General features: G+C 44.9%; 1 protein-coding gene across 1 annotated transcript in view; it reads left to right on the top strand.

The window, feature by feature from the left end:
- The first annotated feature begins 628 nt into the window (after window positions 1-628).
- Window positions 629-15799, top strand: part of LOC144688768 (receptor-type tyrosine-protein phosphatase delta-like) — a 455185-nt gene continuing 440014 nt past the window's right edge. Inside the window, exon 1 of the mRNA XM_078555681.1 lies at window positions 629-813. The gene's annotated coding sequence lies outside the window, so the exon portion shown is untranslated. The remainder of the gene's footprint in view (window positions 814-15799) is intronic.

Below are 15799 nucleotides of genomic sequence, written 5' to 3'. Positions count from 1 at the left end.
CAACGATGTGCATAACCCTGGAGAAAAATCAAAACATCGTTTTTTTTTTGTCATTTTCTTTGAACATTTCTAATTATTGGATGGAAATATTGAAAATGCGGGGCGGGGGGGAGGGGGGAGAGGGAAATGTCTGTTTGGCTGACAGTCGAGCAAAATTCAATTGGATAATGAGTCTTTTTGTTTCCAGTTGGACTAGGAAGGCAGTGCGCCACAATGGATCTGTTGGCTGGCTAATGGATGGACCATGGGGGGCAAGTTATGTGATGGAACCTCCAGGAATCCATTTAATCATAGTTGGCAACCCTATATACAATTTCATATAGGGTGTAGGCTGAACTGCAAAGTTGCCTAACTTTTATTTGTGGTAATTTATTTGACTTCCATAAAGAACAAAACAGCATCCAAAGTAGTTGAATGGTGTTGTGAAGAATTCTGCAGGGATATCTGCCGATTTCAATCTTAGTCAATTCCCTAAAGAAGGTTCCTTTAAGAGAGAGGACTGCCACTTTAAGAGGGACGTGAGCCTTCGTCACGTGTCGCGATGCCCGCTTTCCTCTCGCGCCCATTTCACGCCATAATAGCGCGTTGACGTTAGTGGACGCGGCTCGCGTGACGTCAGGACGCCGGAGTTCTGAATGACATCACCCCCTTGGTGCCTGCTCCAGCTGAGAGTGGAGAGAGGCTGAGAGCAGGGAGAGTCTGCAAGCAGCAGCAGCAACAGCAACACACACAATCACACTGGAATTACACTACTCTGCAAAAAGGGATTATTCACCAGGAAAATGTAAAGGAAAAGCAGCAACATTTCACCAGGTAAATGCTTTATTCTCTCTTTTTCTCCCATTTCAATGCTTTGATTGTGTGTGGGGGGAGTTGTGTGAGGGAGGGCATTTAAATTCCTTTGTATTCCTGCTGTGATGGGTTTTTGCACTTGATTTCTTGCAAGGGTTTTTGTGTATTGCAGCGAGTGGGAGAGGAGACTGCAATGCCCTGCTCTGGAAATGCTCCACTTTGAATTTGTACTGAAGCAAAGGAGCTTTTGCTGGCTTACTTTTGCCTTTTTGAAGGGAAAACAATTCTTGCACAGAGTGAATAGGACGTGTGGGTATAGATTTGTCCTACAGCACTCCAGAGGTGATACACCAGGCAGATGTAGAAATTCCGTGTGTGTGTAGAGATGAGGAAAGAAAGGAGCAGCAGCCAGGCAGGGTGTGAGTGAGGGGTTTAAATGGGCATGGACGCAGTGCATCTGACTGGGTAGGAGTCTGGAAAGCATGAAAGGAATCGCCTGTTGGGTTTAGAAGGTGAGCTCAGAACTGTGGATAGGACAGGACACTTCACAGAGGGACTGGGAGGTTGTGGAAGGGGGGGTAAGAACGATACTGTTTGAGGGAAGAAGAAAGATGTTATTGGTGGTCAGAATAGTCTTTCCAAATCTAGCCCTTAAAGATTTTGTACAGAGAATCAAAGGCTTGTTTCTTATAACCGGATCGTTCAGGGACTCAACATTAATAAAATGTTTGCATGTTCTATGCTGGGTTGATTTTGATTAAATATTTGGAAACTATTGATCTGTTTGTTAACGTTTACTTTGCAATGCTCCATTGCTTCCTCAATGACGCGTAAATATTTTAGATATTGGGATGGACAGGGAGCCTTCAGTCTGCAAGTTGTCTTTATGGTCCCACATTACCTATTGATGGATTCTGCAGGATGCATGTTGCAAATGGATGGAGTTTTTTTTTAAACACATAGTGGGGATGTAAGGGCAGGAAATGAGATGTGAATGGAGCGTGGTAATTCTTCCCTGGGAGAGGGACAGGTCTAAGACTGGCATTTTTTTTTAAGAGCAAGCCAAACTCAGTGGAAATAATGTGTACCCCTTCCTGTTAAAACATTTGCTCGGTAAGAATTGCCTTGTGCTGGACGTGACAGCTGATGTATTAACCAGATTGCCTGCAACTCCACCAAGCTTTATATTTAAGGAAGGGATTGATACAGATCAGATATACACAGGGATTGCTGGCTCAGTATACATTGCAAGTGATCGCTTCCTTTTACTTTTGGCTACAGGGGAATTGTCTTAGAGAGAGGAGATGGGGTGTTATTGGATCCGTTCTGTTGCAACTGAGCCTTCCCTTGTCTTTTATTGTATTTAGTTAGTGTCGGAGCAAAAATAGACTTGAAAAATCGCCTTCATTGACCTCTTTATATGGGAGATCAATGTCTTGGCTTGCCTTCATTGAGGAAAGATATGTAAAAGAATAAACATCACTTAAATAGATGTGTTTGTTTTCATAGGGTATGCCAGTATTATTGTGCCATAGCAAAGGTTTATCAATAGTAACTCTCCATTATTTCAAAAAAATAAAGATTAAAGTCTCTTCCTCTGAACGATGATTTAATGTTAAAATCTGTCTGCAAATTATTGGAGGAATTTGATTAATATTGATTTTCTCTCTCCCTCAAATTGTAGAGCTATGAAAATGAGCAAAGGTTTAGCATTCATTATTGTAATTGTGATTCTCGAGACTTCAATGTTCTCATTTTTCCTCCCTCTCTCCTCTCTTTCCTCCTCCCCTGGTCTGGGTGAGACTAATCAGTTTAAACAGACAATGATTAACCCTTGATGTTCTGACAGTTTCCTCGCAACTTCTGCTTAACCTTCATAAACAGTGTTCAAGAAAGACAAGTATTGTCTGAGAAATTCAGAGACCTCAGGGAACACTCCTCCCCCTCCCAACCCCCCGACTTCACACAGGCAACCACAAGGGAATTCATGTATGGACTTTCCCAGCCAAAAAAAATGTTTTGGTGCAAGGAGCTTGTCAATGGCTATTCCTGGAGATTTAACATTGACTTGTGCTGTGTGGGGAGTGAACAATGTTCTGTTGTATTAGTGACAGTCACTAGCTTTTTGGTAAGCAGTAATTTCTGATAACAGCAATTGATCTGATGGTGTGTCTGGGTGTTTTTCCTAGGGGATGAAGTTACTAATTATTTTAATTGATTGTTAGTGAAGTAGATTTTTCATTACTGTCCTGTTTTTTTTGTCTGTATGTCATTGCCGTTCACTCTAGCAGGAGCAAAGAGCGCTGTGAGGGTTAGAAAGTGAAATCTTCTGACTGGTCAATGCCAGGCGAATAGTTGCTCTTTATCCAGGTGTCTGTGTTGGGCAGATGTAGTGCCCCTCTGTGGCTGAGTGGATGTTTTATTTCAGAAGGGGTGCTGATAGGATCTTGGAAAGGTTGAATCTTCCTCCGTTAAGAAGAGCTCGTCAGGTCAGTTCGATTGACGTCACCGTCAGTAGCAAGGAGTCGCCCTGCGCCAGGCATTAAGCCCATTTCAGATTGGAATGGCACTAACCCAATTTTAGAAAGACTTCATTTCAGCTTTCAGTCAAACCACCATTCTTGCATCGTTGCGTGCCACTGTCTTTGGTTCCAGGCCTGGCGAGGTGTCCAGCAGGGTGCTACGCCTGATGGCGGTGCCCGTTTAAAGAGGGTACCAGTTGATGGCTGTGTACTGCATCCTGAAAATTGGTATTGTCATCCAAAGTCGAAACCACACTTATTGTAAATCGTGTTAGATAAGACGGGGAATGCCATAGAAATGGGCAAAAGGATCTGGCACTATTGTCAATTGACTATGAAGCCCAGTCCTGTTTTATCAGTCTCTCTTTCGAGTGATATATTAAATCAAGGTGCTGTCTGTCTTCTCGGATGAATGTGAAAGATCTCCCTGCACTATCTGAAGATGAACAGGGCAGCCTTCCCCAGTATTTTGACCAATACGTATCCCTCAACCAGCAACACAAAAACAGATCATCTGGTCATTATCACTTTGCTGTTGGTGAGAGTTTGCTGTGTGCAAATTGGCTGCTGCTTTTCCTACATTACAGGGGTGGCTGCAGTTGATAAAATACTTCATTGGCTGTGGGGCATTCTGAGGATATGAAAGGTGCTATAAAAGTGCAAGTCTTTTTTTTACAAAGCCTAGCACTGTTTTATAAGTCTACCACAAATAAATTGACGCCTGTGCACCTAGCAGAAACTCTTCTGCTTACTGGGAAACCTGAGGGCTGATTTCTGCCCCCTGTCTATGCTTAGGGGAAGAAAAGAGTTCCTCGCCCACGCTCTATGGGTCTCACCTGACTGATTTATTAAGCCTACCTCCTGATGCTGAGAAGACTCTTTTTAAACTGGATTTTCAGATCTGGCGTGTTTGTCCTGGGAGGGGTGGGGGTCGGAGATGGGTGATGACAGGGTGGGTGCTGTGGGCTGTGTTTGGGCACATGCACCAAGAGCCAGTAGTGCCAGCTGAGTTGGTATAAAAACAGCTTCACGGTGCCCAATGGTACCAGAGGGTGCCCGCTGCCTGTGACTCATGGTATCACAACCCAGCAAGGAATCAGTATCTCTGGAAGAGAAGATAGCAAGAGAGAAAACTGGAGAGAAAGAACTTGTATTGGGGGGGTGTAGGGGGTGGGGGAGAGAGGGTTATGTTCACATCCTGCTGCTTTCTCTCGGGGAGTAACTAATGTTTGGCAGAATCACACTGTAGTGTATATGTAAATCTCTGGGGAAGGAGAGGTGAGGGCGAGGGGACACCCATCATTCATGGGAAAGACTTGTCGCCTGAAGTGAAAGGCAGGATACCAAGAGCTGGGACTGATTCACCAGCAGCCACAGGGAACGGGGTTTGTGCTGTAGGCTCCCAGCACACTAGCACCTTGTGGACCCTTGGCGAAGTGTGACTCTCGGCTTTAATGTCCAGATAGCTTCGGGACACCCGCTGGTGATTCTGCGGAGCAGCCTATTGGCTTTGGTTTTGGTCGCGCTGGTCGAATTGAGAAGCAGCGGGCAGTAGTAAGTCACTGTCGGGAACGGAATTAAGCCTTTAAAATAAACTACGTTGTCACCAGGTTTATTTAATTCGCACGTTGCTACCAATTAGCTAAAGCACAAATGGCATCTACTTCAATGCTGCGCTCATACTGCTGTCTCACCGGCTAACTGACCTGGAATTCTTGCGTTTTTCAGTGCAGGGTTCCAACATCTGTTGTCACACATAATACAGGCTTTGGGAGAACGGGATCCCAGAGCTGTATGACTGCTCAGTATTATCCTTTCACTGTTCCTATGTAGCCTTTTTCCTTTTAATACACATTGGCTTTCAACAATTGTGTCCGACCCAGTGCCTTTAACCTGATATTACATCCCGCTTGGAAGAGGCCAGGCTAACACTGGATGGTATGAGGAGAGTTGGAGGGTCTCTGAAAGCCAGAGAGCGATGTATGAAGGCGGAGAACTTCAATCGGGGGAGTGCCAGAGTGAGCGAGGGGCCGGGAATATTACACATGGGAGGCTAGAATTGGAAGCCTGAAAGCATCAGGCTGAGATGAAGGTTCCCTCACTGCCCCTTACAGCAATAACTTGTTGAGTAAATATTGGATTTTCCCGATCATAAATGGCAATTTCAGCATGTTGAGTGTTTTTCTTTACAGGGTGCAGTTTCATTGACTGCCACCGGGTGTCTTTAGCACTCTGTATAAGTGTGAGATGGGAAATTGCATTTAGTGTCACCTAGTGGCAAAGAGGTTGGGAACTTATTTCTTTGCTTCTTTGCTCGCGTGTGTCCTTGTGGCTCTGTCGCAGAGCTTTCTGCGCCTGAGGCAAAGAGTTGCAGGTTCAATCCCCACTTCTAGCCTGATTTTTCAGTGCAGTGGTGAGGAAATGAGGACATTCATCCAAGACCCTGTGTTCTTGTTGAGATGGATGTTATATTAATCATGGGCATTATTTGAAGAGGATCAGGGAGTTCTTCCAGCGTCTTCGCCAGCATTTTTTCCCACAACACCACCATAAAGCAAGTAATTAGCCAATTGCTGTTCACGGGCTCTCACTCTGCAGAATTGACAGGTCTCCAGCACAGTGATCGGCTTCTCAATTCCCAGCCTCTCATTTAACCCTTTAAAGGCGGAGGGGGTTGATGAAGGCCTGTTGAGCGCAACTGTGAGTACGTTTTAAAAATAACTCATGAGCTTTGCGGTCTTCTGAGGGATCCTGAGAACACAGAAGTGCTTTAGTGCAACCCTAAGGGTGGCCTGTTAGCGTTTATTCCTCCTAGCAGAAGTGGAGTGTGAAATCTTTGGTGCAACTGCCCACTTCATTGTGACATTTCTGTTTCCCCCATTCTTCCAACATTCCCCCATCTCCTGAGGACACTGACTCATGAACCATATCCCCTAGATTAGGGACGCTTAGAAAAAGTGAAGGGATGTTATTGCTGCTACGCGCTGTTTATTGTCTAGTGCTGATTTTACAGCGAAATTGAAAGGTGTCTTTGCAGTGTCCTTTCAAAAGATTTTAATTGTTTATTTCTGACAGACCCAGTCACACAGCTAGTTAATATTATGTGACCCGCAGGGCTTGATTACATGCAGCACACCTCTTTGTGTTGAATCAGCCGAACCCTCAGCCTAAGTAGGTAAAGTGGGGGTTATAGTTGGGATCAGAACTCCTGGGTTAACATGGGAGGGATGGTGAGGGTGGGGACGGGTGTTAGGGGAAATCAGGCAGTGTTCTCGCTCACTCCTGATCACAATCGACTAGCCCCAGCTGGGAAATGCATATGGGTTGTTGTCAAGACAAGCAGAATTAGAGTGATGCCCTGCATGGTTGAGTAGACAATTGACATTCAGTGTGTAAGCTCACAACTGAAAAAAAATGGCCATTTGGGCCAGTAAATTTGTGGGTTGGGGGGGGGGGGTGGCTAGTGCCCATGCAATTCACCAAGGCTCCTTCGACAGCACCTTCCAAACCCACGACCAATACCATCTAGAAGGACAAGGGCAGAGATAGATGGGAACACCACCACCTGTAAGTTCCCCTCCAAGCCATTCACCATCCTGACCTGGAAATATATCGTCGTTCCTTCACTGTCGCTGGGTCAAAATCCTGGAACTCCCTTCCTAACAGCACTGTGGGTGTACCTACACCACATAGACTGCAACGGTTCAAGAAGGCAGCTCACCACCACCTTTTCAAGGGCAATTAGGGATGGACAAAGCCCATTAGCGAAGGATTAGCGAAGCCCATGAATGAATGAAAAAAAGAAAAAAAAGTTGTACCCTGACATTAGTTAGCACCTTCAGGTGGTGATGGATTGAAGATAGGGTTTTCTTGACTATTTCGCTGTGGAATTGTGATGTGGCTCTGTACCTTTAAGAAGGTGCGCATCTTTTCCTCTGATTGAAAAGCTATTTTTTGTAATCCTATGATTTTGAATCTTTCAATAACATTACAGTGGTGTCTGTGGTGGTGGGAGTGCAGGGTGTTTGGCCCATTGGCTGCTCTATGGCTACTGAACAGGGCATTGAACTGACTTAGCGATACGCAGAGAATGCTGTATGGCAATGCTCATTAACTGGGTGGGTGATCCATTCAGTTTTAAGGGAGGCAGCACAAGGCCAGTCACTGAAAGAAAGAGCCCTCTGCTTCCTTCATTCATACCCTCCCCAGGTCTCCAACAGAGTGATCAGCTTCTCAATTCCCAGCCTCTAATTTAACCCTTCAAATGTGGAAGGGGTTGATGAAGGCCTTTTGAATTCAAGTAACATAATATGCCTTTTACTCCACCCCTACCCTGTTATGGAATTCCATGGGAGTAAAACAAATTAAAATTAGTTTCAGTTGTCTGACAGTTCCAAGGTGCCAGTTAACCTTTGGTATCTCACCTGAGGGGCCCCTCTGTTAATGATTGAGCCCGGATGCATTGTTGGCAGCTATTCCACAGCAGCGATCCTTTGCAGCTGAGCCCAAGCCTGTTTTCATTCAATGTTTAGAGGTGGGTCAACTTTACCAAAAGACCATGAGTAGAAAGTCTATTTAGTGTTCCTCCCTCTTTGCATCCCACTTCTGACCCAAATCAAGCTGGTTGTGGCACCCCTACAGCTACTTGGCCTAATATCAGCTAATTCAACAACCTTTCTTCATACTCCCCTAGTGACTGTTAGAGCCGTTGAACAATACATCACAGAAGGAAGCCAATTGGCCTATCACCCCTGTGCTGGCTTGGTACAGTTAGCCAATTAGTCCCACTCATGACCTATATCCCCTCAAATTTTTCCCCTTCAAATGTTTATCAAATTCACTTTTGAATGTTACAATTGAATCTGCTTCCACCATCCTTTCAGGCAGTGAAAGATCTTTTCCGCATCTGTCGCATCTGTTCCAATGATGCCACTTTCCAAAACAGTTCCTCTGACATGTCTTCCTTCTTCCTTAACCGAGGTTTTCCACCCACGGTGGTTGACAGGGTCCTCAACCGTGTCCGGCCCATCTCCTGCGCATCCGCCCTCACATCTTCCTCTCCCTCCCAGAACCATGATAGGGTCCCCCTTGTCCTCACTTATCACCCCACCAGCCACCACATTCAAAGGATCATCCTCCACCATTTCCACCAACTCCAGCATGATGCCACCACCAAACACATCTTCCCTTCACCCCTCCCCCGTTGGCATTCAGTAGAGACCATTCCCTCCGGGACACCCTGGTCCACCCCTCCATCACCCCCTACACCTCAACCCCCTCCCATGGCACCTTCTCATGCAACTGCAGAAGGTGCAACACCTGTCCCTTTACTCTCAACCCCCCCCGCGCCCCACTCCGCTCCTCACCGACCAAGGGCCCAAACACTCCTTTCAAGTGAAGCAGCACTTCACTTGCACTTCCCTCAATTTAGTCTACTACATTCGCTGCTTCCAGTGTGGTCTCCTCTACATTGGAGAGACCCAACGCAGACTGGGTGACCACTTTGTGGAACACCTTCGGTCTGTTCGCAAGCATGACCCAGACCTTCCTGCCGTTTGCCATTTCAGCACACCACCCTGCTCTCATGCCCACATGCCTGTCCTTGGCCTGCTGCAATGTTCCAGTGAAGCTCAACGCAAACTGAAGGAACAGCACCTCATCTTCCGACTAGGCACTTTACAGCCTTCCGGACTTAATATTGAGTTCCAACAACTTCAGATATGAACTCTCTCCTCCATCCTCACCCCTGTTTTGATCCCCTTTGTTCTAATAATAATTTTTTTTTATATATATATATTTTTCTTTTTCCACCTATTTCTATTATTATTTTAAAAATTTATTTCCATCCATTATTTTATCTCCACCTTTTAGCCTATTTCGATCCCTTCCCCCCACCCTACCCCCACTAGGGCTATCTGTCACTTGCTCATCCTACTTTCTACCCTTACTGTCACAATTAGCACATCCTCTAGCTAATATCACCACTGTCAACACCCCTTTGACCTTTTGTTTATGACTTCTTTGGCAATCTCTTTTTTACCTCCACCTATCACTGGCCCTCTATCTAGCTCCACCTGTCCCACCCCCCTCTAACAGCTCATATTTCACCACATTTCTATTTCCCTTTAGTTCTGATGAAGAGTCGTACGGACTTGAAACATTAACTCTGTCTTCCTCTCCACAGATGCTGTCAGACCTGCTGAGTTTTTCCTGCAATTTTTGTTTTTGTTTCAGATTTCCAGCAACCGCAGTATTTTGCTTTCATCTTAACAACTTGTTTTAAAACTATTTCCTCATGTTGCCTCTGGCTCTATTGTCAAGCACCCTTAAATCTGAGTATTCTGGTTACCAACCCTTCACTGGTTGGAAATAGTTTATCCTCATTTTACTCTATCAAAACTGTTCATGATTTTGAATACCTCCCTCAAATCTCCTCTTAACTCTCTCTGTTTGGAAGAGAACAGCCCCAGCTTTTTCAGTGTCTGCAAATAATTGAACTTCATAAGCTCATAAGAAATAGGAGCAGGAGTCAGCCATTCGGCCCATCAAGCTTGCTCCGCCAGTTGATAAGATCGTGGCTGGTCTGATTGTGGCCTCAACTCCACTTTACTGCCTGACACCCATTACCCTTGACTCCCTTGTTGATCAGAAATCTGTCTAACTCAGTCGTGAATGTATTCAATGACCTAGCCACCGCTGCTGTCCGGGGAAGAGAATTCGAAAGACTCACGACCCAAAAAGAAGAAATTCTTCCGCAACCCTATCTTAAATGGGAGACCCCTCATTTTTAAACTCTGGCCTTTGGTTTTAGATTCCTTCACGAGAGGAAACATCCTCCCAGCACCCACCTTGTCAACCCTCTCAGAATTTTATATGTTTTCAGTAAGATTACCTCTCATTCATGAGTATAGGCCTAACCTGCTCAAACGTTCCTCATTAGACCATCCCTTTATCGCAGGAATCAGCCTAGTGAACTTTCTCTGAGCTAGTTCCAATGCAAGTATATCCCTCCTTAAGTAAGGAGAGCAAAACTGTACAGAGTACTGCAGGTGCGGTCTCACCAACGCCCAGTACAACTGTAGCAAGACTTCCCTATTTTTATACTCCACCCCTCTTGTAATAAAGGTCAACATTCCACTTGCCCTCCTAATTACTTGCTGTACCTGCATTCTAGCTTCTTGTGGTTCATGTACTAGGACATGCAGATCCCTCTGTATTACAGTATTCTGCAGACTCCATTTAAATAATATTCAACTTTTCTAGTCTTCCTGTCAAAGTGGACAACCTCACATTATAATCAATTTGCCAATTTTTTGCACACTCACTTATCCTTTGCACACTCTTTGTATCATCCTCACAACCTACTTTCCTACCTATCTTTGTGTCATCAGCCAATTTGACTACAGTACAGTCAGTCCCTTCATCCAAATCATTAATATAATTCATAAATAGTTGAGGCCCCAGTGCTGATCCCTGAGGCGCTCCACTTGTTAGTTTGCCAAGCTGAAAATGACCCACTTATCCCGACTCTCTGTTTCTTGATCGTTAGCCATTCATCGCTCCATGCTAATATACCACCCCCAACGCCATGAGCTCTTATCTTGTGCAGTAACCTTTTCTATGGCACCTTATCAAATGCCTATTGGAAATCCAAATATGCTACATCTCCTGGTTCCCCTTTATCCATCCTGTTTGTTACATCTTCAAAGAACACAATAAATCGGAGCAGGGGTGGACCACATAGCCCTTCGAGCCTGCTCCACCATTCAGTACGAATATGGCTGATCCTAAGCTTCAACTCCACTTTCTTCTCCATTCCCCATATCTCTTGATTCCCTGAGAGACACAAAATCTGTCTATCCCAGCCTTAAATGTATTCAATGACACAACCACAACCCTCTGGGGTAGAGAATTCCAAAGATTCACAACCTTTGAATGTTACTTGCCCCTTGTCAGCCCAAGCCTGGACATTGCCCAGGTCTTGCTGCATTTGGACATGGACTGTTTTAGTATCTGAGGAGTTGCAAATGGTGCTGACCATTGTGCAATCATCAGTGAATATCCCCATTTCTGACCTTAGGCTGGAAGGAAGGTCATTGATGAAGCAGCTGAAGATAGTTGGGCCGAGGACACTACCTTGAGGAACTCCTGAAGTGATGTCCTGGAATAGAGATGATTGACTTCCAACAAACACAACCATCTTCCTTTGTGCTAGGTATGACTCGAACCAGCGGAGAGTTTCCCCCCTGATTCCCATTGACTCCAGTTTTGCTAGGGTGCCTTGATGCCACACTCGGTGAAATGTGGCCTTGATGTCAAGGGCAGTCACTCTCACCTCACCTCTGGAGTTCAGCTCTTTTATCCATGTTAGAACCAAGGTTGTATTAAGGGCAGAAGCTGAGTGGCCCTGGCGGAACCCAAACTGAGCGTCAGTGAGCAGGTTGTTGCTAAGCAAGTGCCACTTGATAGCACTGTTGATGGCTCCTTCCATCACTTTAATGATGATGGAGAGTAAACTGATGGGGCGGTAATTGGCTTGGTTGGATTTGTCCTGCTTTTTGTGTACAGGACATATCTGGGAAATTTCCACATTGTTGGGTTGATACCAGTGTCACAGCTGTACTGGAACAGCTTGGTGAGGGGTGCCCAAGTTCTGGAGCACAAGTCTTCAGTACTATTGCTGGAATATTGTCAGAGCTCATAGCCTTTGTATTATCCAGTGCCTTCAGCTGTTTCTTGACATCACATGGAGTGAATCAAATTGACTGAAGACTGGCATCTGTGCAGACCAAAACTGCACGTAGTACTCCAGATGTGGTCACACCAAAACCTTGTACAACTGTAGCAAGACTTCTTTATTCTTGTACTCCAATCCCCTTGCAATAAAGGCCAACATGCCATATGCCTTCCTAATTGCTTGCTGTACCTGTGTTAACTTTTTGCATGTCTTGTATGAGCACACCGAAGTCTTTTCGAACATCAACACTTACAAGTTTCTCACCTTTTAAAAAATATTCAGATTTTCCATTCTTTCGACCAAAGTGAATAACTCCACACTTCTCTATATTATAGCCCTTCTGTGTAGGGAAGCTTAATAAATTTGAACTCTAATAAATTTGTCAGCAATGATTTCCCTTTCACTAAACCACATTGACTCTGCCTGATTGTATGACGATTTCATAAATGTCCTGCTCGGGATTTTTGTGGTGCAGTGGGTAGTGTCCCTGCCTCTGAGCCAGAAGCTCAGGTTCAAGTGCCATTCCAGGGCTTCTTGGCCGAGAAAGGTGCATTCATGACGCAGACAAACAAGTTGATTATCATCTTGTAAATCCTTCCAACGTATGTCAATGGCAGAGGAAAAGGGAGGAGAGCCATGTGATGGAAAGAAAGTGGAGCCTTTACCATCATTATTCATAGGTCCAGGCTACAACATTCATGTAAAGGTGTATGTTGCCGCAGCAACTCTGATGTCTTGGGAGGCCAGTTGGCTTTGTTGGCTGGACAGCTAGTGTGGATCAGATTGATGCTAACAGCATGGGTTTCGATCCCTGTTCCGGTTTGGGTATCTGCCTCCTTGTCCTACCTGTGATGGAGATCTTGGCACTGTGGGCTGGACCTGCCTTCAGGCAGAGAATTGAAGAAGAAGAAATATCCTGCTGCTACCTCCTTAATAATGGATTCTAGCATGTTGCCAATGACAGATGTTAGACTAACTGGCCTATAGTGTCCTGCTTTGTATATCTCTCCTTTCTTGAATAGTGCTGTTACATTTGGGCTTTTACAACCAGTGCATTTCCTGTCTCTGCAACCACTTTTAAGACTCTAGACACTGAGAAAAGGGGTGTATTTACCCACTGAGCCAGCAGGATAGTTAAGGGCAGAGCCTATCATTGCAGCTTTCTAGATATTTTTAGTAGTCAGGGAACAGCACCCCCTTTAATGATTTCTGTGTAATTTTAACAATGGATTAATCTCCCACCTTGAGGTTACTGCTGGGCTGTAGAGGTAGGGAAGGTCCTAGGGTGGATGTCGGGCCCTTGTTGCATTAGCTGAGCTCAGTCAGTGTGGAGGTAGTCCACATTGACTCCTGTGCTCTGGATTAAGGATGAGAAAGTTGCTTCTCAGTAACCATTGCTGGAATGAAAAGGGCAAAGTGCTGGAAACACTCCACAAATCAGGCAGCATCAGTAGGGAAAAGAGAGCAGTTCTCATTTCACGTGTGGATCCCTTTTCAACATTGGAAGAAATTATAGATGGAACAAATAGAAAGACTTGCATGTATGTAGCACCTTTAAGGACATCCCAAAGTGCATTGAGCCAATGATATACTTTTGAGGTGAACCCGCTATTGTAATGTAGGAATCGTGACAGTCAAGTTATGCACAACAAGATCCCAAAAAAAAACCGGAAACATGGTAACGACCAGACCATCTGTCATTAGGTATTGGTTGAGGGATAAATATTGGCCAAGACAATTGAGAGAAATTCCCTATTCTTCCATGGAATATTTTACAGTCAACTTACAGGGCAGCCAGGATCTCAATTTACCGTCTCGTTTGAAAGATGTCACCTCCAAAACTCCCTCCATACCGCACTGGAGTGCCAGCCTAGACTATGTGCCCAACTCTCTAGAGTGGGACTTGAGCTAATGCCCTCTGACTCTGAGGTGAGCATGCTATGTAGCATGACTGAGACCTACTGCATTTCATTATGACTTAAAATCCCATCCGTGTTTTCATTTCTCTTGTGTGCTTTTAAGAGGTGCCGTCATCAACTGGAAGAGTTTGCAGTGAAGAGCACAACTAGGAAGAGGTGAAGCAAGGTGACCCTGTAACTGAGTGTGCATTACAGATATCACAATAGAACACTATTAACATATGAAATGACTGAAGCTGTCGAGAGCCATTTGAGGTTAATTTTAGTCTAGTGATTTATGGTGACGTATAATATTGTGGCCATTACAGTACATTGTAGTACATTTTTTTCTCTAACAAAGCTTTTAACCTATGTATACCATTAAAGTTGAACAGCTGAAGTGGGTGTTGTGTATTTAAAAGGAAATCTTCTCTACTTGGGGAACTACGGAATAGTCCTGATCATTGTAAATCAGGGAGTTAGTTTATCCTCAGTTAATTTTCCATTGTTGATGAATTTATTTTGATTCTGTCGGGTACTCCAGGATAACCATAGGCATTTTGTAACCAATGAGGTACTGTTGAATTGTAGTCATTTGTAATGTAGGAAAGGTGGCAGGCAATCTGTACACAGCTAGATCCCGCAAACAGCAATGTGTTAATGACCAGATAATCTGTTTTTAATGCTATTAATGGAGGGATAAATATTGGCAAAAACACTGCGAATAAATCCCCTGCTCTTCTTCAAATAGTCTGATGGGATCATTTACATCCATCTCAGAAAGCAGACAGGACCTCAGTTTAAAGTCTCATCTGAAAGACAGCACCTCCAACCGTGCAGCCGTCCCTCAGTTCTGCGTTGGGAATGACAAGCTACGTTCTGTGCTCAAGTCCCTGGAGTGGGGCTTGAACCCATGACTCAGGAGGTGAGGATGCAACCAACTGGAGCATGGGTGGTGCAATGGAAATAGTCAAGATAGTTTCAGCCCCTGGCACGCTAGTGGCTTTAACCCTCTGCGTGGATCTCAGGTTGGGCGGCAGAGGGGTCCGCATTTCTTAAGCCCCCAGTGAGTAGCAGTGCTAGGATGTCAGGAGCTGCCCCTGCTGCACTGAGTTTCAGTAGGGCAGTTCAACACACAACTTTCCTTCCATTCTTGAGCGCTCGGGCGTGCTGCTTCGACCTCCAATTTAAACAAAAAACACCTCACCGTCCCTGAATAATTTGTCACTGAGAATTACTGGGGTAACTGAGGAGTTGGCAGGCAGCGAGCAGGAACTTGAAAAGTCTGAAGGTTGTCTGAGGAAGGGATAACTGAGGGAGGAGGGAGGTTATGCCATGCTGGCACCAGGGTTGGATAAACCACTGAGTTGAGTTGGCTCCAACTTGCATCATTGATTGGGGCATTGCTGTATTAGAAAGGTCAGACTGGGACCTCCTTCAGGGCTTACTCGACCTCTGCTCTCTGCTGCTAAAGAAGCAATAAAGATGATGGGAGCTACATTCGGTTCAGCAACCATTTAGTGTGAGTATTGGTTGCTGGGGATTATGTTTTGAATGCTTCCCCATTGTCACAGCCAGGCTATATTCTCTACATCAAAAACAGAAAATGCTGGAAAAACTCAGCAGGTCTAACAGCATCTGTGGAGAGAAAGACAAAGTTAACGTTTCGAGTCTGTATGACTCTTCAGAGCTAAAGCGAGCTCTCTTTAGCTCTGAGGAAGAGTCATGTGGACTCGAAACGTTAACTCTGTCTTTCTCTCCACAGATGCTGTTAGACCTGCTGAGTTTTTCCAGCATTTCCTGTTTTTGTTTCAGATTTTCAGCATCCACAGTATTTTGCTTTTATATTC

Source organism: Cetorhinus maximus, chromosome 13 (assembly GCF_964194155.1).
Source record: "Cetorhinus maximus chromosome 13, sCetMax3.hap1.1, whole genome shotgun sequence".
Lineage (NCBI taxonomy): Eukaryota > Metazoa > Chordata > Chondrichthyes > Lamniformes > Cetorhinidae > Cetorhinus > Cetorhinus maximus.
This window is presented reverse-complemented; position numbering and strand designations above follow the sequence as displayed.